The following is a 26716-nucleotide window of genomic DNA, read 5'->3' on the forward strand; positions in this document are numbered from 1 at the left end:
CTCATACTCCCTCGCATGATTGCCTGGAAGCCCTTCACAACTTCCTTCCATGCCACTCCACGATCTCTGAAGGAGCCCTCTCACACTCCGACCTCATCTGGTTTACTGATGGGTCCTCCTTTAAACATGAGGGCACCCACTACACAGGATACGCAGTAGTCTCCCTCAAAGATGACATTGAGGCACGAGCCCTACCCCCTGGTACAACCAATCAACAGGCCGAACTCACTGCAGCCACCAGAGCTTGCACTCTGGCCCAGGACACATCTCTCACATTGTACACTGACTCCAAGTTGAAACCAAATACCCAGGACCCACCTTCTCTGGACACCCAAGACCCATCAGTCACAATCCAGAGTCCTTCAGATACAGCTCAAGACGCTGTCTACTCTACCATGCCTCATCCCTCTGATCACTTGAAACTCCGCATCTCCCGTTCACCCCCTTTGCCATCCATACCCAAATCATGACTTTTTCCTCCTTTACCACTCTCTCGCATTTTTTCCTCATTCCTATTGTCTTCCCCGCCACCCCAGCCTCCTTTGTATGGCGATTCAGTCAGACAGACTTACACACAGCATCAAACAAAAGTTACTGCCCTCATTGCCACATCAGACTGCCCTCTGAAAGGTTGCTCTGAGCCTTTATACCTCCACTTTCCTCCCTCCACCAAAGTGTTCACTAGCAGCTACCCTTATTCTCCCTACCTCTGCTTCCTCTATGACCAAAGACAAGCCTATTGCAGGTGATGGCAAGACACCTACAGGGGATGTCCCTACTGGTCTTGCGCCATTCACTACATGAGTAACTTCCAGTACCCACAGTATTACTCCTCCAACCGTTTCATGAAATATCCCAACGGCTCATTCTCCTTATCAATCCCAGATCCCTGGGACTCTCGATGGGCCGCCGGAGTCACAGCCTCAGTTTACTACGGGGGATCCTTGCCCCCCATGGTACCTTTCATATCTCTCAAGAGTATGTTCCCTCTCACTCCCAGATCTCTCAAGTTGCATCAGCTATCAGACATTCCGAAAAAGTCATTATCCAAACTCTTGACGGCACCTCTTCATCTTCTTATTCCTCCTACTCTTGGTTACAGCTCATTCAAGACACCACCATCTTTCTCAACCACACCCTCAACACCACCAATTGTTTCTTGTGTGCATCACTACAGCGCCCACTGCTGGCCGCCATGCCCCTTAATATTTTCAACTACTCCTTCCATGCAGAAGGACAACCCCTCTGCCCCCTGGCAGACATACCCCTATGGGAACCAGAATACGCAGATAATCTCACCATCCACCACTGTGTAGGCCCAACCCCTCCCCACTCCAGCACACTTCACTGCCTCTCTATCCACACCCCTACCTCCGGCTCTAAGACTTTTACGCAACCGGGACACTTCTTTTGGTGTAATGGCAGTCTTTTCAACTCACTGCCTCCCAACTCCGATACACCCTGCATTCTCGTCACCCTAATCCCACAGCTTACACTTTACAGCATGGCAGAATTCCTTGAGCTCCAACCTCCCTTGCCCTCACGCACAAAAAGGGCTGCTTTCCTTCCCATCATGGTCGGTATCTCTTTGACCACCTCAGCCATTGGGGCAGGGTTTTCGGGAGGAGCCTTGGGTCACTCTCTATGGGCAGTTAGAGATCTCAACGCCAAACTTGAGAGAGCCCTGACATCCACTGCCGATTCCCTAGCCTCTCTCCAAAGACAGGTCACTTCGCTAGCTAAGGTCACCCTTCAAAACCGGCGGGACTTAGATCTGCTTACAGCCGAAAAGTGTGACACCTGCGTCTTCCTCCGGGAAAAGTGCTGCTATTACATCAATGAATCCGGCATTGTAGAAACTGACATTACCAAACTCACCGACCTTGTCTCCAGTCTCCACTCTGCTTCCACTTCCAACCCATTCTCTTCAATACTAACAAACCCCCTCCTTACCTGGGTCTGGCCCATTGCAGGCCCCATAATAATCATTCTTCTCACCTGTCTCTTCTTACCCTGTATAATAAAGTTCATCAAATCCCAAATCGGAAAAATCTCTAATCAAGCTTTCAACCAGCTTTTACTCAGGAACTACCAGCTTCTGGCCACCGAAGATCCCTCACCCTCACGTAACCTCCTCACCACACGCTGAGATGGACCCCTCTCTCCGCTGGAAACTGTTCCTGGAAACAATGGCCGCAGACGCCTGGCTCCTGACACCCACATCCTCTTGGCACCATTGGAATCAACAGGTCCTCGACCTATGGTTACAGGGAACCTTCATTGATTTCCAACCTGAAGAAGTCCACATCTACTCATCCTTACTGTGGGGAGTCCTATCAACCCTTTCCTCCCAATCCTCAAGCCCTCACTCCCTTCTCCGCCCCCGTTCAGCAGGAAGCAGTCAGAGAGAAAGCAATGTCCACAACCCCATAGAGGAGAAAGGGGGGAATGAAGGGCCCCCACCAGTAAGATGGCAAACTTCCGGCTTCTCTTCGGGGTCCTCGGTTCCTGCCGGCGCCACCTGAAACCCAGTCACCTCTCGCCCCCCTCCCAATCCCAGCACCTAGCCAACAGCCAACAGCCCTGTAGAAGTAACACCACAATCACCCCATGCCCCTTCCTATATAACCCAGCACCTTTCCCTAATAAAGCGGATTTCTCCGGTGAATTGCTGCTGTGTGTCGCTCCTTTCCTTTCAGAAACTATAACACAACTTCTTTGCAAACTCTTCATGAAATGTACTATTGTATACCTGACACTTGGGCTTTTCAAGCCATAAAATGAGTTTCAGAGTGCTGAAAAATTCATGAATTTATTTCTATGTTATTATCTGAAAAAAGGGTGTGCAAGTAACTGATTAGTAAACATTTTAATATGCACTAACGGTAGAAGTATTAGACTATGTTCTCATTTATTGGCACTGCATGGTTTGAAATGTGTTCTACCATAAGTTCAGTTTGTATATAAAACAGGAATTTGTTTCAGCTGGACGACCAACAGAAAGAGAATTGAGGAAATAAGTCACAAAGGCAATGTTAATAAGGGGCAGACATTCAAGCTTTTTGTACCTGGATATAGCAGAGAACTTTCCAATTAGGACCAAAAAGTAGAAAGCTGATAACTCCAAGCTGAGATTTATAGAGAGAGGTCAGCAACATGTAATGAGAATTTGGAGCACATACATCCAGCTGTAACACCTTTAGTATAAGTATAGTTTCTAATGGCAAAAGTTAATGACTCCATGACAATAATAATGGTGAGAGGATAGTCTAGCCTAGGGCCTCAGAAAAAGAACTCTGGTGGTATTATACAATTTTCACTAACACCAGCTGACAGAAGAGTTCATTCTCCTAAGTGCACCAGCTGCACTAGAACCCAAACATCTTAACGATCTTTCAGCTGAGTTTCGTCCTTTCCTCAATGGAAATTACTTCTGGCCCAAGATGGACAGCAATTATTCTTCTTCAATGTAGCCAAGGCTTAGAAGTCAGACACGTTATTGATGGCAGCATGGATTCCCCACCTTTAGGTAACTTTAATACTAACCCTGGTCTCTTCCAATACCCATGCCCACCAGCCTATGAATCATAGCAGCTTCTTTTCACAGCTCTCTGGAATCCCTTACTCCCCATGGGTGTCTCAGGCACTCATACATGGTCCCACTTATACCTATATTTAGCTGCTACTTTGAGTAAAAAAGGGTCACACTGGTGGCTGATACTCTAGTCATTTTCCAAATGAAAAAGAAATATGCTGAGTTATTCCAGTTACTGCAATGGCTCTTGTCCCACATACCCCCACTCCAGCCACCCCGGGATCTTTGACATTGTTTGGAGACATATTTGGCTATTACAGACAGCTACTGGCTCTGGTGGATAGAGGCACTGCCTAGACTATGGTGAGGCAAGGGCTCAAAATTTAAGGGGGGCTCATGCATTTGTAGAGTCATGCAAAGCAGTATTAAAACCTACATGACCATGAGAATGAGTCCCTCTTGAAACATCCTGGCGCAGTCCTGCGTGAAGAACACAGGTGCCAACAACTGTCCACCACAATAGGACTTCTCTAGTCCATGACATCAACAGTGCAGAGGGTGAAAAGCCTAGACTGGTTTAAAGAATCCAGAGAAAGTCAGGGTTGGAAACCAGATTAACTCCCTTTTAAACCTAACGTTACACATTTAAAATAACATTTTGTTAAATATGCCTAAAAGTGAAATAATACCCAATTCCTTGGCTCTAATCCACCTCACTTCCATTCATTCAGTAATGAAGATAGAATTTAAATTAATTTGACCCTTTCATGCCTGGTCTTTGTGCTACAGTGCCAACCTTCCCTCTGCTGGTGTGACCTTCACTCATCCCATTTACCTGCAAGGTTCAGATGCAAAGGCACTTTCCCATCAACATGTGACCCCAACCTTTTCAGATTTGTTTCTCTCCTTTGCGTGTTTCTCACTTTCTGTCTTGTATGACACCATACTCACTTATCTGCCTACTTAACTCCTCCCCCTACATATATACACACAAACATGCACACAAATACACACACACTGATTACCTCCTTGTGGACAGAGAGCAGGTTTTCTTTGTCTTTACTTTCCCAACCACATTTATGCAGAGCGGTGCTCCACACATGTAAGTACTCAATATATGTTTTAAATGAACCAGTGAGCAGGGATATATAACAACACATAACAGACAGCACAAACCCTAATATTTCCTGGTGGCTATCTGAATGTAAATATAACAGTGCATTCTTAGGCTTTGTTGAATCCCGTACCAATTTTCTTTTCCTGGTAGATGTGTCCACCTATTTCAAGTTTGATATCTCAGAATTCTTGAGATTTGACTTCACTAGGTAACCAACGTGCCATTTTGCTACAAACAAAAGTACAGAATGGAATCTGTTTTCTTCCCAAACGCCTATTTGAGCAACAGAAGGGCTCCTCTCTTTGCCTGAGCTATGAACCCAAATGCAGGAAGAAAATAAATCCAATTCCTAATAAGAGTTGAAGGAACAGCCTTGTATCATGTCAGAACCTTCTGGAAGCCAAACTGATGCAGCTTGAGAGCATATTTCCATCATCTCTACCTCACCCCTGGCCTTAAAATGACTCTGAAACATTTCTAACTTTGAATTTTAACCATAAATAAGCTATGACTACCTAAATGATTGTCACATAACTATAAACATCTCCTGAAAAAAGAATACAATACACATACAGTCAAATTTGGGGGGCTATATGCCCTTGAAACAAATGTAGGATTTGTTTCTAAATAGATGACTTGACAAAAAGAAAACTGAAGGCTATGGGTTCCATGCAACCACTGATTTTAATCATTTAATCCTCTTATCAGAGAATTAGCTTAACCTTTCACTAGCATCTGGGGAGATTAAATTCTGATCTTACAAGTTTATCACCAGTTATTGTGAAAAATAACTGTAGATAATCAAATGCATGTATTCCATTGATGTGACAACTTTCAAAAGTTGAGGTTACAGAGCTATGCTGTTAGGCTTTCTCACAGCACTACTGAACTCCGTACTAAATCAGAATCATTGCAGTTGTTTAGCCCATGGCCATTCGTTGGAAGAAGGGAGTCGACAGTATGAGCCAAGTAATTTCCATGTGTTTCATTCAATGCTTGTAATACTTTCGACACCTACCTTTACCAGATGAGGGGACAGCCTCACAGAGGTTTAGTGGCAAGTTTGCATACCACCGGTCAACAGTGCTTCTAAAACATGATCTTCCAACTCTGCTCAAACTACTACTGCCTGTAAAATGTCCAGGATTACATTTTACCTAGGAAAGGCAGAAAATCTGCTCCTAGTGTAAGAGTATTCCTCTAGTGAATATATGCAACTGGTTGTTAAGCTGTAATAATGCTCAAGGTCAAGAAAGTACTATGAGCTTCCCAAAGGAAATGCGCCATGTCAAGGAAAAGTGACCCCAATAGGCAGCTGTCCTTTCTGTTGGATTTTCATGGTATAATAAGGAGAAAGAAGGGGGCTTCAGGGGGCAGAACAATTCTCACAGTGCTAATCCACTTCTCAATCCTTTGTCCCTTGTTTGAACAATTGTTGATTTGGGCCTACTATGTATAAGGCATGTTAGCACCTATTGTATAGCATAAAAAGATGTAAACAGGCTTTTCTTCAGAAGGTTTATATGAAATGCATAAAAAATTTAAAAATCAAGATAAAATACAGTGAGTTCCAAAAGCATTATTCCATCAGAGAGTGCTATGAAAATTCAAAAGGGGAAACAGATTATTCTAGCTGGGGTCATCAGGACAGGCATTATTAAAAAGGGTGGAATTTGAGCTGCCATTGAAGGACAGGCTAAGTATCAATGGTACTGACAGTAAATTTTACTAAATTGAGAGATCAGAGGTCTGGCTACAGAAAGTCATAGGGCATATATAAAGAATGACAATAAAGTTTAAGAAACTCTACATAAGCACACATTCTTAAGTGCTTTGTAGCAGAAGGTTTTTATAGCCATGATTTACAAATACCATCAGACACTTCCATTTAAAGGGTGCTTGTAAAAACTATTTTCTTTCATTTTATTACCTATGAGTAGGTAATTTTCATAGATTAATGCATAATACATACACTGGCCATAATATTTTAACCAATATGAGATCATTTTAATAGACATACAGTATCTGGGTAGAGAGTTTGATTATTATCATTTGAGAAAACTGAGTTCTCCAAGTACTATTCTCCCACTGTATACAGCAGGAATGAAGGCAGATAGACAGTTAGGTGAAAGATGTTATGGACCAAATGCTTGTGCTCCCCTCCCCTGCCAGGTTCATAAGCCATAATCCCCAGTGTGATGATGTTAGGAGGCGGGGCCTTCTGATTAGTTTCAGATGATGGGGGGTGTCCTCAGGATGGGATTAATGACCAATAAGAAGAAACCAGATAACTTGCTAGCTTGCTCCCTCTCTTTCTTTCTCTCTCATGTCATGTAGGACACGGCAAGGAGATGGCTTTCTGCAAGCCGGGTTCAGGGCTCTCACCAGGAACCACAAACCAGCCAGCACCTGGATCTTGGACTTCCTAGCCTCCAGAATTGTGAGAAATAGATGTTTGATGTTTAAGCCACAGTCTACAGTATTTTGTTATCTCAGCCCAAGCTGACCAAGTCAGATTAAGTTGGTAGATAGGACAAACCAACTAAAAGACAAATCTACCTCCAAAACACATAAATGAAACAGAAGACTCTTTTGAGAAGCCACATAATCATAAGAAATTATTTCTATCTCTAGTCTAAGAATGGGAAAATTTAACCTGAGTGCTGAGTGGGACATTGATTAATTAATACATACTATTCAGTCAGTAGTTGACAAACTACTACATTATGGTGGACCCTAAACTAGGTGCTGGGTTAAAAGAGACACACAGAAAGAAAATGATGTAGGGGAGATAGATATATAAGCATTAATTAGTCATATTTACAAGTTCCTATGAAAGTAATAAATGCTTCCTATGGGATTCTGGCATAATTTCACAAAGTGACAACTGAACTGAGTCATGAAAGACAAGCAGTCAGAGAAAAAGATTTGATAGGTCATTTCAGATATAAAGAACAGAATATTCAAAAACATAATTCTTGATGGGGCCTAACACCTGATGGCCCTGAGTCATTAGATGCGTGTTCAGAAGGGGCAGGAATGGAGGCAGAAAGCGTATGACATTGCTTGAAAATAAAAGGAAAGTGAAGGCCTACATCAGCGGGTGGGGTTAGTATAGACTGGTAAGAGGCGTGGTTGATTTTGTTTTTTTTTTGGTACAATTGTTTTGATGTGGAGATGTGGAGAATTACAAAGGAGAGGTGAGAGTTACTGAGGAATAGTTCAGGCAGATGTTACCAACGATCTCAACTAAAGCAGGGGCAACAGGAAAGGGGAAAAAAATGCTAGATTCAAGAAAACAGCTGGTGTGAAGGGTCTGATAAAGTTTGGCGATAGATGGTGAGAAATGTCAAGAATGCCCTGGCGTTTCCAATGTGGAAAATTGGGTGGATATTAATGGATGTGTAATGTTGGCACACAATGAGTAGAAGAATGTATTATTTAAGCAGTGGCCATAAAGGACTGAAGCAAAAGAGATGAGTTCGGGCAAGTGTTCCAGAACTGGAAGCAGTCAGCTTAGAAGGGCTGAGCTGAAACTCTGAAGACAGCTGTGGCACCTAAGAAATAGGTAAGGAAAGAAAAAGAGCAGAGGTTTCAGAAAAAAATAGTGTTGGGTGACAGAAAACAGTAAAGAGACAAAGGCAGGGAGGAAGACTGTCAACTGTATAAAAAACAAAACAGAGTGAAGATGATGAATTTAATCCAGAGAAAGTCTTAATATTTACTTTTACTTCCTCTTTAGTTTTCTAGGCAAAAATATGTCATTACCTAAAGGTAAAAAAATCTTCCCTCAGTAGACAAAGTTTCCCTCTAGAAAAATTAATCACAAACATCAGACATGAAAAGATAAATAAAAATCAAAAGACTAGTATTACACACATATGGATAACTGCATAACACAGATTACATACCAAATGAATACTCTGCACAACCCAAGAACTCTAAGTATTAATGACCTATCAAATTTTACATACTTCTGAAAAAAATTCATTAAAATTTTTCTAATTAAATGCAAAAGAAATTCAAAGATTTTTTTTTCATCGAGGTTGTAACATATGCCACAGGAAATTATTTCTGGTTTAATTCACCAATTGCACATAAACCCTCTTGGGGTGCCAGGTCAGTATATGAAGCATAGCATGGTGCAAGTGATGTGAGATCTCTGGGGAACTGCAAGATTGGCCTCATTTCTAATGTGGGAAAGGTTTTATTTACAAGATAACTCAGCTGTGAAACTGAAGTAATAACACAAATTAATTTATACACTCTGCATTTAAAGGTCCAGTACTTTTAACAACTTCTCTCCAAGTTCTTGAGAGTAGGTAAAAAAACTCTATTAAATAACATTTATAAATATTATAAGAACAAAGTCTCTTGTTGGTACAGGTTGAACTCCCACAGGATATATATTCAGATGGAAAGTTTCAATTTATTTTACTCAGTGGAAAAGGAATTAAAACCGTTCTGGTTATAAACCACATCCGTTTTGTTTATATCAGACAAAACCTGCTTACCCTACTATTCAATCAGACCAAGTTGTCACCATGGGCCTAAGTTCCAGAGTCAAAATAAGGACTATCATTATTACTAAATATATGATATATTGAAATAAAAAAAATTTCAGGTGTGAAATGTCACACATAAGATAGCTCAGTCAATTTAAGTGTTTTAGAGAAATCTGTTGCTTTACATAATAATTTTATCATTCAAGCATCTTTTTATATGAAGGAAACTGTAAAAAGGCTTCTCCTCTAAACTGGCAAGTTGTCTTGAATTCACCAGCCTATCTTCACCATATTTACTATCCTCTTCCTTTCTTTCATTTTGCTTCTCAGTGGTGAAATGACGCAAATCTAGGTAGACATGCTTGTAACCACACGATCCTATCCCCAGGCCATGATCAATCAGATGAGGGGTTACATCAAGAAAAGGGAAGGAAATAACTAATATTTATTGAATTTTCACTAGATTTAATGCATTACTCTTACTTTTTACTTTCCACAGGTAGTAACTCATTTATTATTCACAGTTATGAGGAATTACATCATCATCATCCCCATTTACACATAAAGAAACTGAGTCACAAACTCATCAAGAAAGTATCCCAAGATTACAGTGCTGGCAGGATTTGGAGCTGAGATTGAAATGCACCCAAGCCAGCTGAAGAACCTGAATTCTTACCTCTATGATATAACATACTGAAATAGTATACCACCTTACTACCACTTATAGGTGAGACAAAGACAATTTCTTTTCTATCTCAAGAATCTGAAGTAATACATGGAGAGACTGAGTCAGCTGGACTGTGTTGGATACTAGTGGTAGGTAATTTAACATTGCAACAGAATGAAAAATTGGCAAGCAACAGGGAAGCTCAGTCTTGCATTACCATTCTAGCAAGAACTGACTATGCTTCCTGACATTAGGCTCCAAGAAATTCCTCTGCATTTCCAATTACTGAGTTTATGACTTGAGTTAATTTGTGCAAGTCTGTCCTAAGTAGAACAAAAATCCCTCCATTGAAAGCAACTAAAAATTGCATGTAATTTAGGAAAAATAGAAAGAAATACCCAGGGAATAAAACTAAGTGAAGAGAAAACCAGTTGGTTAAGAGGAGTACTTTATTCAGGTTTTCTCTTGGGACATTTGATGAACAGGGTGGACCTGGACATGAGGTTTCACAGATCAAAGTCTCCTTGCAATAGATCACAAGGCCCAAGGAAAGCTAGGGCTAGAAAGCCCAAAAGGTGGTACACTTCTCTACTTCCCAAGACAGCTACAGCATCTTTGTACCAGTAATAGGTTTCAACAGTACATGCACCCATAAACATATGCACACACACACGCATATACACACACCATACACAGCTGGCAACTGCGAAGAAATCCATCTGCCTCTAAACTTGGCATAAATCAAGGGAACAAAAAGTATCATGTGAGGATTCATGACTGTCATCCCTCACATCACTTTGCAGCCCAATTCCATACTATCAAAGGAGTTCAAAAATATTTTAAAAAAATGTTTACAGTGCCAGGTAATGACCCAGGTCTGGCAAAAGGAAATGCAAATTTTCTCAACTAGGAATTCACCTAAGTCCAAACTTCGAATACTTCTCACGTGACATAGATCAAAGCAATGCTCATTTATAAGGCATTATTATAAAGCAAGAGGTAGAAGAGACTACAGATACCAGAATCAGGCCCTTAAAGACATTAGATAGTAACATTATCAGACAAAATACAAATTAAATATGCTTTAAACAGGAAGGATTAAATGTGATTATAGAGACCATGAAGAACTGCAGAACTAAAGAAAAAATAAAAAACTTTTGTCCATATATAACTTATTATTAAAACCAAACAAAGCCAAAATAAAGCAAGTGAATAATATATACAAAATGCACAATAGGGATTAACTCTGGAAAGGGGTGGGAGTGGGGGAGGGGGTATGAGGAATGAGGAGCAAAAAATGAGGCCAGGAGGTGTAGGTAGGTAGATTTTTGTTAATATCCTAATTCTTTAATTCATTGGGGAGTTCACTGGTTTTTATTATATGAACAAATCATTAAAGAGATGAATGTTGAGAGCCTGTCATAAACTTGAGGGCCAAAACACACACACATTTATGTACACATATAAACATACATATACATATATATATTTACACATATACATATACATATATATATATACATACATATATATTAAAAAAACAACTACTATAATTCACCACATTGATAGAATATAGGAAAAATCATACAATCATGTCAAAATCCTGCCAATCTAAAAATAGAAAATTTCTTAATCTGATTAACAAAATCTATGAAACCAACAAAAATCTGTGACTCCATAATTAATGTGATCACTTTAAGAGAATAGGAACAAGACAAGAATACTTGCTACTCTCAGACCTATACAACATTTTATTAAAAGTCCTGGGCAAAACAGTAAGTCACAAGAAAAAAACTGAGTGTAAAGGTTAGAAAAATATTTTTTGTATACACAGATTACAGACATAACTATCTATAGAGGATGCAAAATCTTCAACTAAGGCACTAGAATTAATTAGTTTAGTCAGTTTGATAAATAAAATATCATAATACAAGAATTGCGGTCGTATGTCCACAAAATATGAAATATGTAACTTTAAAAAGACAACATATATAATACCTTCAGTAGATAATTCTTCCTTAAAAAAAAAACAAAATATACCAAATCCTTTATAGAAAAAAACAACTTTTTTAATGCAAGAGTTGAAAGTAGAACTGAATGAGTCAACAGATGAACCATGCTCATGAATTCGAAGCTTCAATATCATAAAAATGCCAAAGTGATGTCCTGATTCAAAAGTAATGAAAAAAACATCCCATTTTTTGTTACCTGAAAACCTGAGTGTAATAGCGAAGATCAAAGTCCAAGAATAGCAAAGTCACTCCTAAACAGAACAAATGGAGGGGGATGTGCATTTCTAAGTATCTAGGTTTATTATAAAGCTGTGGTGAACGACTGTGAGAGGTGCCAGGCCAGGACAGATGAATTCACCAAAAAATAGAATTGAAAGCCAGGAGATAGACAAACACATACACACACACAACTTTTTTTTATTTCATAACTGGCCATCACTATGAGAAAACAGGACACCACATTCCACCCCATACTATGCAGAAAAACGAACATCAAATGAATCACCATTCATGAGAAAACAAAGTTGTGGCTGAACTATCCAATCTAATAAACAATAGCTACTTGAGCTACTTAAACTTAAAATTAATTAAAATTAAATTTTAAAATTTAGCTCCACAGTCACACTAATCACATACATTTCAAGTGCTCAGTAGTGACATGTGGTTAGTGACTATCATGTTGGACAGCGCCAGAGACAAAATATTCCCATCAGTGTAGGAAAGTCTATCAGATAGTGCCGAGACACATTTAGGATAGTATCTGTATGACCTTGTGGTTGGGAATAATGTTCTAAGCAAGAAATAACAAATTAAACAAACAAGGAAATTACTGATAAATTCAGCTGTTAAAATTCAGAACCATGTATCAAAAGACACTACATACAAATTGAAAAAGAAAGCTTTAATCTGATGGAAGGTACTTGCAATGTATATATATACATGCACACACGTAATATGTAGGGTATATAAATAACTTTTAAGCAATAAAAAAGATAATCATATAGAAAAATGGGGAAAAGATTTATCAGGTAATGCATTTTATTTGATTACAGAAAATGATAATTACAGTCTGACTTATTTTATCAATATACATAGTAAACTGAAATGTTTGACAAACTTCCATATTCTTTTTTAAATAAGAGGGGAATAACAAGCAATTTTCAACCTGGAAGAAAGATTCTACTGGTTTACACAGCAGCCCAGCAACACATAAGTAGGTTGATAACAATGTTTAAACATGTAATTAAATAGATACTTCTAATGTTAGCTTATTCTTATTAAAATATTGTTTTCTAGTTTCCTAAACAATGTATCTTGACGTTATTGTGAGCACACTGCAGAGTACTTGGGAGGTACATACTGCACTGATACCACTTTTGCACTCCAAGGGCAGAATTTGGTGGTAACTAAGGCATTAATTTCATATTTACTTCAATCAGAAGAATCAGAGAACACAAAGGTGTGACTGGGGAGAGAAATGGAAAAAATAGATAAAGGTACAAGCATGAGGAAATACTGAAAATGTAACTGCTTAGTTTCCTCAAAGCAAAATCAAATTTCCATCCTTGAATTAACATGAACAGGTATTACTCAGTGTACCATCTGCTTCCTTATCACCAGCTCTACCCACCAACCAAAAAATGGACAAGATAAAAAGCATGCCACAATTTCCAGCTCCTATATAGAAAAAGTCATTTTCATATTTTAATAAAACCAATTTTTTAAAACTGATGTTTATGTGTCTTAAAATCTAAAACAAAATGACTCTTACCACATATCCAAAGGGTCTAAAACAAAATTTTGGTTTTAATCAACTTTAAAAGAAGCATTAGAAGACTGTTGATCTTTTACTCTGGCATATTATAAAAACCTAATGATAGTCAACAGCTTCAAAATAATTAATGATCAGTTAGCATCATTAAGTGCCAAGCAGTAACACATAGCAGTTTGATCGCCATCAGGACAGTGTGAGCAACAGGCCAATGATTCTAGAAATAGACCCGATTTGTCAGAAAGAAACAAACACTGTGTGGATCCTAAGAAACTAGATATGGTTTCATTTTTCAAGATCTTTGTAATTGAAGGAGAGGAAAATAATTCATAGCTGGGCAATTCTAGCAGAAGGTGAACAATGTTAGCTGCAGAGAATGGAGCATGCAGCAATCACCAGTAACGATGAGGAAGAGACCACACCACAATCAGGATCCCGGCCCAGTGAATGGAGAGTGCTTGATTGACGGGTGACAGCCCAAAGTCTGCACAAACATGACCCACACTAGGGCAGCAGGACTTCAGCTCCTGGGCAACTCAAAGGCTTCTCTCCCCAGAGAAGGAGATTGTGAAGGACATATTCACAGGGAGCCTGAGGTTTCTACAATCAATAATCAGTATGTGGAGCTAAGCACAAAGTGGCTCTGATAACAGAAAAAAATGGGGTTGGGAAACTCAGGTTCATGAGTGCAGGCGTGTAACTCCCATTGTAAGAGAAAGAAGTCAAGACTTGAGAGACGATGGTAGAGACCTGTCGGTCAACCATGAGCACCAAGTCTTGAATCAGACTTGTTGGGAAACTGCTAAAAACAAATCCCTCCAATTTTCGTTAATGGAGCACACATTCCAGGTTAGCCTCAATGCTTCCTAGGATCCTAGGCAGAGACTGTCTGATTATGTATTCTGCCTCCATTGAGATTGGCCTGCCAAACCAAATTATATCGGGCTGGGCTTAGAAGTACAATCAGTGGGTCAATTTTACACAGCCCAGAAAAGCAGACAAAAAGCTATAAGATCAGACATTGGTATGATGGGTAATTTTTAAAACGTATTATGAGTAATAAAAACTTTAAAGATTTCTCCCAGTTTGGAGGTGGTGAACTTTTGTGCATCATTTTGTTTGATTAATAATCCCATATGGTACGCTTTTGAGTATATTCTTACTGCATATTTGATTTCTCTTCCTTACAAATGCATGCCTCCTACTTCCTCCTCTGCTGTGCAGATTCTCATTCATTTTCTTTTGCCAACTTCCTATGTTCTGTGCATTCCAAGAGACACACATTCGTAATTCTATCCTGTTGCAACAGGAGTAAAAGTACAAAAATGCAAAAAGACATCATTTTTTTGCAAGACCAAGAACAGCAAGTGACTAGAAAGGCCTTAGTCATCGACTTTCCAAGCTAATGAAAATGCCAAGAGAAATGTTATAACTTCTTGAGTTATAGAATACATTGTAAAAACTGCATTCTAAACCCATGCATGAGGCCACTTGGTTGATGACTGCCTCCTCAGTTTTAATTCTATTGCAGACTATATTCTTTTATCCTCTTACGAAATGTGATAGCAAGGCAGTAATTTCCCAGTTGATCTGTTTTGTTTGCATCTGGAATGCAACAATGAACTTATAACACTCAGAGTTCTTTACGTAGGCAAAACTTAGAATGACATGATTAACCAAACTCTTTCCATGGGCAGGTATCTAGGGTTGCAAGAAATCAAGATCCATTCAACATAGCTTAAGGAAAATGGGGGAAAACAAAAGAAGTTCTCTACACAGAACTCAAATGCCAAGATAAAGTGTTGTCAGGCAGCTGCCCTCTCTATATAGGACCCGCAACACTTCAAATGCTTAAAGTACAATTTAAATATTAAAATTTGGAGTCTAGGGTTAGAGTGTCTAGTCTCAAATGTTATCTGTTTTTTACTCACTTTGTGGACTTTGGTGAATCACTTAACATCTCAATGCCTTGGTTCTTTTTCTGTAAAAGACAATAACAGGATCTATCTTATGAGTATGGATTAAACAAAATAATAAATAATACGAAAAGTGTTTGGGTAGTGCCTGGGACAGCAGACACTCAGTAAATATTTGTAAATAACTATAATAACATTATTATAATGGCTTCTTTGGAGCATATGTTTCTTCTCTCTCCCTGGCAGTTTCTTCCATTCACACATATGCCAACATAGCTACCAGCTTGGAGTTAACGATATCTTGTAACTTCAGTGCCCACCACCTCTGATTCACTCACCCACATCATGTGATGTGTGGATGGCTACCTTCACTAGGGTGGTGGGTGGGGATATACTCCCTTAGAACCTGTCCTCAGGGAGTCAAAGACCTGCCTTTCTGGTATGAATGTTGCCAATTCATAGATTAATAAAAATGTAAAGAACACAATTCACAAGCACTTTCCCTCTCAGGCTAATATTAAACTACTAACAAATGAAGCTAGCTAAGAAAAATATGAGCTGCTTGTAAGATTAGTTCACTGTAGGCCTGCAAACCTTTTAACTGAAGCTGGGTAAAAAATTTTCATGGAGTTTGTAAGATTAATACGTGGTGAAGCACTGGGCTAAACAATCTTTGTGTGTGTGAACCTGCTTATAGACAGACTGTAAAACCCATGATACTAACTTGAAATGAAGTCTTCAACACAATCTAGAACTTAAATTTTCCCTTGCTTGAATCCTATGGATATGAATAGGAAAAGCGTATATATCTGGTGAATCAGATTTCATAAAGCCTAAATGTCCATTTCAACAAGAAGTATTTGTTGAAATCCTCATGTTAAAATGACAACTCACTCAAATATTTTTAAATGCTCCTTTAGATACATCAAGCATGTACAGTTTTTAGGGGAGTTGAGAAATATAGTAGATCCATGAAAATATACTTTAAAATTAAGAGTTGTAAAAGGGAAAATACAGGAATAGAAAAACCACAAAATTCTATCAGCATAAAACTCTACATAGAAAGAGATACCAGCTTCCAAGTAAGAGACCATTTCTGCTATAAGGGTATCATTTTTTTATACCAAAATTCCAGTAAAGATAGATAGTTGTTTCCCACAAAATGAAGAAAAAGAGTGAGTTGCAGGCAGGGAGAAAGGAATGATGGTGTCAGTGATCAAAAGTCACAACCGCTTCTCCTTGGAAGTCCTTGACCTTAACATCTAGGTGTAGGTTATTACCAGAACCACTATTAAGAAAGGAAGATCACAAATAAGACTGCTGTCATGCATTTTGGGCTTGGAAGGGAACATTCTACTTTAAAAGAATTAGCTTTGTATAATCCTTATTTTCCATACCTTGGTGATTGTAGGAAATGTGAAGCAAAAGTCTGGTGCGCTGTTTCAGTGGTGGGCAAACGTTAGTCAAAATCTAGGAAACTTGCTCTTGGGCTTCTAGAATGTGGGTGACTTTTACTCACAATTTAATCCCATAACTGAGGACAATAATATTTTTAATTCCATTAGTCTCAGTCATGCTAGAAAGAATGGAATGAGATTATATGGAAAAGCAGGAGACAAAAAGATACTAAGCATCCATATTTAAAAATCTAGGGCGGAGCCAAGATGGCGGCGTGAGTAGAGCAGTGGAAATCTCCTCCCAAAAACACATAGAGCTATGAAAATATAACAAAGAAAAATCTTCCTAAAATAGAGACCACAGGACACAGGACAACATCCAGACCACATCCACACCTGCAAGAACCCAGCGCCTTGTGAAGGGGAGTGCTTTTTGGAAATCTTAAAGGGGCAGGACAGGTCACTTAGACCAGAAGCAGGAATCTGGGGATCTCTGGGCACTCTAACCCCCTGGGCAGCAGGGAGCACAGAGGCCCCTTACGGAGATAAATAGTCTCCTGGCTGCTCCCCCTCCAACGGGGCTCCACCATTTTGGAGGAACAGCCCCAGCCAGGCCAAGCCCACAGCAACAGCGGAGATAAACCCCAAAGCAACTGGGCAGGAAGCAGAAGCCCTGTCTGCGCACAGCTGCCCAGCACAAGCCACTAGAGGTCGCTATTCTCCCAGGAAAAGGCTACAAACCAACAAGAAGGGAAGCTCTTCCAGCGGTCACTTGTACCAGCTCTGCAAACTATCTCTATCACCATGAAAAGGCAAAACTACAGGCAGACAAAGATCACAAAGACAACACCTGAGAAGGAGACAGACCTAACTAGTCTTCCTGAAAAAGAATTCAAAATAAAAATCATGAACATGCTGACAGAGATGCAGAGAAAAATGCAAGAGCAATGGGATGAGATGCAGAGAAAAATGCAAGAGCAGTGGGATGAGATGCAGAGAAAAATGCAAGAGCAGTGGGATGAAGTCCGGAAGGAGATCACAGATGTCAGGAAAGAGATCACAGAAGTGAAACAATCCCTGGAAGGATTTATAAGCAGAATGGATAAGATGCAAGAGGCCATTGAAGGAATAGAAGCCAGAGAACAGGAACGTATAGAAGCTGACATAGAGAGAGATAAAAGGATCTCCAGGAATGAAACAACACTAAGAGAAATATGTGACCAATACAAAAGGAAAAACATTCGTATTATAGGGATACCAGAAGAGGAAGAAAGAGGAAAAGGGATAGAAAGTGTCTTTGAAGAAATAATTGCTGAAAACTTCCCCAAACTGGGGGAGGAAATAATCGAACAGACCATGGAATTATACAGAACCCCCAACAGAAAGGATCCAAGGAGGACAACACCAAGACACATAATAATTAAAATGGCAAGGATCAAGGACAAGGAAAGAGTTTTAAAGGCAGCTAGAGAGAAAAAGGTCACCTATAAAGGAAAACCAATCAGGCTAACATCAGACTTCTCAACAGAAACCCTACAGGCCAGAAGAGAATGGCATGATATACTTAATGCAATGAAACAGAAGGGCCTTGAACCAAGGATACTGTATCCAGCACGACTATCATTTAAATATGATGGTGGGATCAAACAATTCCCAGACAAGCAAAAGCTGAGGGAATTTGCTTCCCACAAACCACCTCTACAGGGCATCCTACAGGGACTGCTCTAGATGGGAGCACCCCTAAAAAGAGCACAGAACAAAACACACAACATATGAAGAATGGAGGAGGAGGAATAAGAAGGGAGAGAAGAAAAGACTCTCCAGACAGTGTATATAACAGCTCAATAAGCGAGCTAAGTTAGGCAGTAAGATACTAAAGAAGCTAACCTTGAACCTTTGGTAACCACGAATCTAAAGCCTGCAATGGCAATAAGTACATATCTTTCAATAGTCACCCTAAATGTAAATGGACTTAATGCACCAATCAAAAGACATAGAGTAATAGAATGGATAAAAAAGCAAGACCCATCTATATGCTGCTTACAAGAAACTCACCTTAAACCCAAAGATAAGCATAGACTAAAAGTCAAGGGATGGAAAAACATATTTCAGGCAAACAACAGTGAGAAGAAAGCAGGGGTTGCAGTACTAATATCAGACAAAATAGACTTCAAAACAAAGAAAGTAACAAGAGATAAAGAAGGCCACTACATAATGATAAAGGGCTTAGTCCAACAAGAGGATATAACCATTCTAAATATATATGCACCCAATACAGGAGCACCAGCATATGTGAAGCAAATACTAACAGAACTAAAGAGGGAAATAGACTGCAATGCATTCATTGTAGGAGACTTCAACACACCACTCACCCCAAAGGATAGATCCACCGGGCAGAAAATAAGTAAAGACACACAGGCACTGAACAACACACTAGAACAGATGGACCTAATAGACATCTATAGAACTTTACATCCAAAAGCAACAGGATATACATTCTTCTCAAGTGCACATGGAACATTCTCCAGAATAGACCACATACTAGCTCACAAAAAGAGCCTCAGTAAATTCCACAATATTGAAATTCTACCAACCAATTTTTCAGACCACAAAGGTATGAAAGTAGAAATAAATTCTACAAAGAAAACAAAAAGGCTCACAAACACATGGAGGCTTAACAACATGCTACTAAATAATCAATGGATCAATGAACAAATCAAAATAGAGATCAAGGAATATATAGAAACAAATGACAACAACAACACTAAGCCCCAACTTCTGTGGGATGCAGCGAAAGCAGTCTTAAGAGGAAAGTATATAGCAATCCAGGCACACTTGAAGAAGGAAGAACAATCCCAAATGAATAGTCTAACATCACAATTATTAAAACTGGAAAAAGAAGAACAAATGAGGCCTAAAGTCAGCAGAAGGAGGGACATAATAAAGATCAGAGAAGAAATAAACAAAATTGAGAAGAATAAAACAATAGCAAAAATCAACGAAACCAAGAGCTGGTTCTTTGAGAAAATAAACAAAATAGATAAGCCTCTAGCCCAACTTATTAAGAGAAAAAGAGAGTCAACACAAATCAACATAATCAGAAATGAGAATGGAAAAATCACGACAGACTCCACAGAAATACAAAGAATTATTAAAGACTACTATGAAAACCTATATGCCAACAAGCTGGAAAACCTAGAAGAAATGGACAACTTCCTAGAAAAATACAACCTCCCAAGACTGACCAAGGAAGAAACACAAAAGATAAACAAACCAATTACAAGCAAAGAAATTGAAACAGTAATCAAAAAACTACCCAAGAACAAAACCCCGGGGCCGGACGGATTTACCTCGGAATTTTATCAGACACACAGAGAAGACATAATACCCATTCTCCTTAAAGTGTTCCACAAAATAGAAGAAGAGGGAATACTCCCAAACTCATTCTATGAAGCCAACATCACCCTAATACCAAAACCAGGAAAAGACCCCACCAAAAAAGAAAATTACAGACCAATATCCCTGATGAATGTAGATGCAAAAATACTCAATAAAATATTAGCAAACAGAATTCAACAGTATATCAAAAGGATCATACACCATGACCAAGTGGGGTTCATCCCAGGGATGCAAGGATGGTACAACATTCGAAAATCCATCAACATCATCCACCACATCAACAAAAAGAAAGACAAAAACAACATGATCATCTCCATAGATGCTGAAAAAGCATTTGACAAAATTCAACATCCATTCATGATAAAAACTCTCAGCAAAATGGGAATAGAGGGCAAGTACCTCAACATAATAAAGGCCATATATGATAAACCCACAGCCAGCATTATACTGAACAGCGAGAAGCTGAAAGCATTTCCACTGAGATCGGGAACCAGACAGGGATGCCCACTCTCCCCACTGTTATTTAACATAGTACTGGAGGTCCTAGCCACGGCAATCAGACAAAACAAAGAAATACAAGGAATCCAGATTGGTAAAGAAGAAGTTAAACTGTCACTATTTGCAGATGATATGATACTGTACATAAAAAACCCTAAAGACTCCACTCCAAAACTACTAGAACTGATATCGGAATACAGCAAAGTCGCAGGATACAAAATCAACACACAGAAATCTGTAGCTTTCCTATACACTAACAACGAATCAATAGAAAGAGAAATCAGGAAAACAATTCCATTCACCATTGCATCAAAAAGAATAAAATACCTAGGAATAAACCTAACCAAAGAAGTGAAAGACTTATACTCTGAAAACTACAAGTCACTCTTAAGAGAAATTAAAGGGGACACTAATAAATGGAAACTCATCCCATGCTCATGGCTAGGAAGAATTAATATCGTCAAAATGGCCATCCTGCCGAAAGCAATATACAAATTTGATGCAATCCCTCTCAAATTACCAGCAACATTCTTCAATGAATTGGAACAAATAATTCAAAAATTCATATGGAAACACCAAAGACCCCGAATAGCCAAAGCAATCCTGAAAAAGAAGAATAAAGTAGGGGGGATCTCACTCCCCAACTTCAAGCTCTACTACAAAGCCATAGTAATCAAGACAATTTGGTACTGGCACAAGAACAGAGCCACAGACCAGTGGAACAGATTAGAGACCCCAGAAATTAACCCAAACATATATGGTCAATTAATATTTGATAAAGGAGCCATGGACATACAATGGCAAAATGACATTCTCTTCAACAGATGGTGCTGGCAAAACTGGACAGCTACATGTAGGAGAATGAAACTGGACCATTGTCTAACCCCATATACAAAGGTAAACTCAAAATGGATCAAAGACCTGAATGTAAGTCACGAAACCATTAAACTCTTGGAAAAAAACATAGGCAAAAACCTCTTAGACATAAACATGAGTGATCTCTTCTTGAACATATCTCCCCGGGCAAGGAAAACAACAGCAAAAATGAGCAAGTGGGACTACATTAAGCTGAAAAGCTTCTGTACAGCGAAAGACACCATCAATAGAACAAAAAGGAACCCTACAGTATGGGAGAATATATTTGAAAATGACACATCCGATAAAGGCTTGACGTCCAGAATATATAAAGAGCTCACACGCCTCAACAAACAAAAAACAAATAACCCAATTAAAAAATGGGCAGAGGAACTGAACAGACAGTTCTCCAAAAAAGAAATACAGATGGCCAAGAGACACATGAAAAGATGCTCCACATCGCTAATTATCAGAGAAATGCAAATTAAAACTACAATGAGGTATCACCTCACACCAGTAAGGATAGCTGCCATCCAAAAGACAAACAACAACAAATGTTGGCGAGGCTGTGGAGAAAGGGGAACCCTCCTACACTGCTGGTGGGAATGTAAATTAGTTCAACCATTGTGGAAAGCAGTATGGAGGTGCATCAAAATGCTCAAAACAGACCTACCATTTGACCCAGGAATTCCACTCCTAGGAATTTACCCTAAGAACGCAGCAATCAAGTTTGAGAAAGACAGATGCACTCCTATGTTTATCGCAGCACTATTTACAATAGCCAAGAATTGGAAGCAACCTAAATGTCCATCTGTAGATGAATGGATAAAGAAGATGTGGTACATATACACAATGGAATACTACTCAGCCATAAGAAGTGGAAAAATCCAACCATTTGCAGCAACATGGATGGAGCTGGAGAGTATTATGCTCAGTGAAATAAGCCAAGCGGAGAAAGAGAAATACCAAATGATTTCACTCATCTGAGGAGTATAGGAACAAAGGAAAAACTGAAGGAACAAAACAGCAGCAGAATTACAGAACCCAAAAATGGACTAACAGGTACCAAAGGGAAAGGAACTGGGGAGGATGGGTGGGCAGGGAGGGATAAGGGGGGGGAAGAAGAAGGGGGGTATTAAGATTAGCATGCATCGGGGGGAGGGAGAAAGGGGAGGGTGGGCTGCACAACACAGAGAGGACAAGTAGTGACTCTACCACATTTTGCTAAGCTGATGGACAGTAACCGTAATGTGGTTGTTAGGGGGGACCTGATAGAGGGGAGAGCATAGTAAACATAGTATTCTTCAGGTAAGTGTAGATTAAAAATTTAAAAAAAAAAAAGAAAGAAAGAAAGAAAAGGGGGATTACTCCTTAACAGGATAAAACTATTGGTAAATCAAAGATCAACGCATGCTTTAAATATCCTTAATGTTGATCACTTAAAGGGTGTCAGATGATCAGCTATGGAGGTACTCTTTTCTGATAATATTCCTTTCTCTTAATTAAAAAAAAAAAAAAAAAAAGCAGTTACTGTGTGCTGACCTCCAATGAGTTCTGCACAGTGGTATAGAGGGCATGTCAAAGTGTGGGCAAAGGGTCTGTTTGTTTCTACGCAGAAGATCAAGGCCTAGCTTGGATACCCAGAAAATGAACTAAGATACGATATGAGGAGGAGCTTCCGGCATCAGCACTCTCTGGAGGACTCGTGCCGGGGGATGATCATCAAAAAGCCTCCACAGGGATCCGGACGATGCTGCGGTTGTGGCTGCATCCAGCCCACCGTCTCCTGGACTTGCCATAAGAAGGAGGAGGGAGATGTCTAGGCTGGCATGTGCATACAGTGAGACAACGAATTTGACTGGATCTGTACTGTTGGAACTCAACCAGGAGTTGGGAGGGGTGCAAGTTGTAGCACCCCAAAATCTCATGACTATAGACTATCTATGGTTAAAAGAACATATGGTATGTGAACAGATCCCAGAAATGGGCTGCTTTAATTTGTCTGATTGTTCAAGTACAGTTGGAAAATATCCATCATATCATAGATAAATTTTCACAAATGCCTAGGGTGCCTAAATGGTTTTCTTGGCTTCACTGGAGATGGCTGGTAATTATAGATTTGCTTTGTTTATGTCACCGTATTCCTATTATGTTAATATGTGTGTGCAAATTAGTTAGTAGTTTAAAACCTATACATACTTAAGGTACTATACAAGAAGATATGTCAAAGAAATAATCAATCCTCCCAAGTTTCCTTCATATGCTACATCTATAGCTTTTCTTCTTCCTTCCTAATTACAAACCTTAAATAGAATTCGTGCCTCATATCGAATTTACCGAGTATCATAATTCCTCCAGGTGGTAAAGATACCTCGAGACAAGTGCTGGGCATAGAAGCCACAGGGCATAAATCTGCAAAGAAGTAAAAAGCTAACCTTTGCAAACAATATGGCTTCTCTCTCACTTACCAACTTTACATTTCCCTGTATGGCCCCGGAAGATGACTGGTTAGCCAGAGACGGTTAAGATTCCTCAAGGGAGGAACAACCTAAGACAGGCACAGTCGCAGGGGGGCCATCAGGTGAGAATTTGGGGATCAACAGAGGTGAGGCTCAGAACCTCACCCCCCCTGCTTTGAGAGAAATCTTCTGCATCCGGGGATGTCTTGCTGCCCTTGTCTAGCCTGGATTAATACTTAGTCCATAGGCACACACCTGATCATCTGATCATCTACATTTGCCTTCTTACAGCACTAAACTATGTTTTCTACCTTTATCTTGCATCTACCTACCACTTCAGCATTTTATTAAAAATAAAAATAATAATAATAATAGGAGAAATGTGGGATCAACATATAAATCAAGTACAATAATCAAATGAATATTCATATTTGACCTGATGGTTTATAGGTCATATTGCATGATCAAAACCGAAAGTTTCTGTGATGAATGCCCTTGTACTGTTCACCACGTAAGAATTTATTCACTCTGTAAGAATTCGTTCACCATGTAAGAACTTGTTCGTTATGCTTCAGAAGATTGGAGACTGACGAGAATTAGGCTTGAGATGGATTAATTATTGTACATTGAGCATTGACCCCCCCTATACTGAATTTTATTGTTGTTAACAACCATTTGATCAATAAATATGAGAGATGCCCTCTCAAAAAAAAAAAAAAAAAAAATCTATAATAATACAGCAATTTATGTTGGTTAACCATGTGGTTTAATAAATTCTTGGGTATGAATTTATATGAAATAAAGCTTTAGAAGGTGGTGACGGATGACAAGGGTGCATATACTAATGAGAAGAAACCATCTGCCTTTACAAATCTTATCAATGTATACTAAATTAGGTAATATATGTGCATGACTCAAGATGGGCAGAATACTATAAGCAGACTAAGTTTTTTTGATTTTATCCTTTATGGAGAAATGGGACTAACAGTAATGTTAAAAAATGAAGTGTTTTCATGTACACACTATATATGAACTCAAAATACTATGCATTAAGGAAAAAATGTCTAGATTAACTATTTAATAAAATTAGCCAGCCACCTCTTCAAAGAATGCATTTGTATCACAACATGTAACAATTATAAGCTACAAAACCCCACTCATTCTCACTCAGGCAGAATATGACTTTTAACTGGGTAATGATTCTAGAAAATATGCTATTAAGTGTTAAAGTAGAAATGAGTTCTAGTTACCTTTTAAATAATGAATGTTAGGAAAACTGGAAATAAATTACATGTATCTTAGCTCTCCTCATATAATGGGCTTATTCTGGAAATGCTGAAATTCCTTTAATATCCAAGGACTATACTTTTCTCCAGAATAAAAGTGACTTGGTTCCCTTCCTGATTCTACAGAGCATTCTTTATTTTATAACCTTACAAACGGATGACTTGAGACAACTGAGTGACTTAAGGAATACAATCTAGCAGAATCTTAAGATGAGGCTGGTTTTACAGAATAAAAGCCAAATAAGTTAACTTAAAAACTAACTCAGAATATTTCTTTTTGTATTCATGAAAAACTTATTTTTTTCATTTAAAAACAAAAGAAATTATCCTATCAAAATTTAAAACAAATTCAAGAAAAACTATAAGCTTACTTGTAGAAATTTTAAATGCAAATCCAGACACTTTCAGTGATCTGCCCAGAATATCTGAATTGCATGACAAATGATTTTTATTGTTGTTGTCTAATTTTTTTGGTTTTGTTCAAACTAAATGATAAAATGCCCTGCTCAGAAGAATTCTCATAAAATGATGTTACTTGGGTGTTATCTAGAGTACTTCCTAAAATCAGTAAATACTTAAATAAGTGCCTCCAACTCTTATATGACAAGTAAACTGCTGTACAATGAAATCCCTCTTCATGTACTTACACCTAAAGGTTACAGGCCCCGGGGTGGTAAAGCTCTAAGCCAGTTACCATAGGCATCATGCTGTTGCTTGTCCCTTACGCTTTTCTTTGTCAGACCGGCTTCTGCAAACTCTAAGGTTTCCATGACTATTACTTGTAGTTTCCCCTTCCAGTAAAATGAAAGGGCATTTCAGGGAACAGTTACGAGGGCCTGGCCAGCATCAATGCCAAGATCCATCAGAGTCAAGTCCTGGAGCAGGAACCAGGCCAGGGTCCAAGATGAAGCAACAAGCAGGCTCCAACAGGCTCATCTCTTTAGACTCGCTGGTACTGTGTTGAGGTCACAAGATAAATCCACATCTTAGGAGCACAACGGTGAAGTACAGAAAACACAAGTGTCAGTGCACAAGTGTCTGTGTCAATTAGGACACTTTTTAGCAACAGGCCAAAAACAGATTTCTGCAACATCCACGACACTCCAAGGACAGAAACGGTCACCCAGAGAAAAGAATGCCTGGTGATTTTGCCTGTGTTACTGGAGCAACTGTGTGACTATACAGTGTTGGTTTCACCGAGGCAGCAAACTCAGCTTCTGAATGTTTGCTAATCTTGGCACACACTTCTCTCCACATACCTGTTTTCAACCCTACTAGGAAATTCCTCTTAGAAGAGCT

General features: G+C 39.1%; 1 protein-coding gene across 4 annotated transcripts in view; it reads right to left on the minus strand.

Annotated features, from left to right (window-relative positions):
- SLC16A7 (solute carrier family 16 member 7) overlaps positions 1-26716 on the minus strand; it is a 171694-nt gene that overhangs the window by 133445 nt on the left and 11533 nt on the right. Inside the window, exon 2 of one of the 4 annotated variants that reach the window (XM_073213356.1) lies at positions 15539-15588. The exons of the other annotated variants lie outside the window; for them this stretch is intronic. The gene's annotated coding sequence lies outside the window, so the exon portion shown is untranslated. The remainder of the gene's footprint in view (positions 1-15538; positions 15589-26716) is intronic. 4 annotated transcript variants of the gene reach the window in all.

The sequence above is a fragment of the Manis javanica genome, chromosome 10 (assembly GCF_040802235.1).
Source record: "Manis javanica isolate MJ-LG chromosome 10, MJ_LKY, whole genome shotgun sequence".
Classification (NCBI taxonomy): domain Eukaryota; kingdom Metazoa; phylum Chordata; class Mammalia; order Pholidota; family Manidae; genus Manis; species Manis javanica.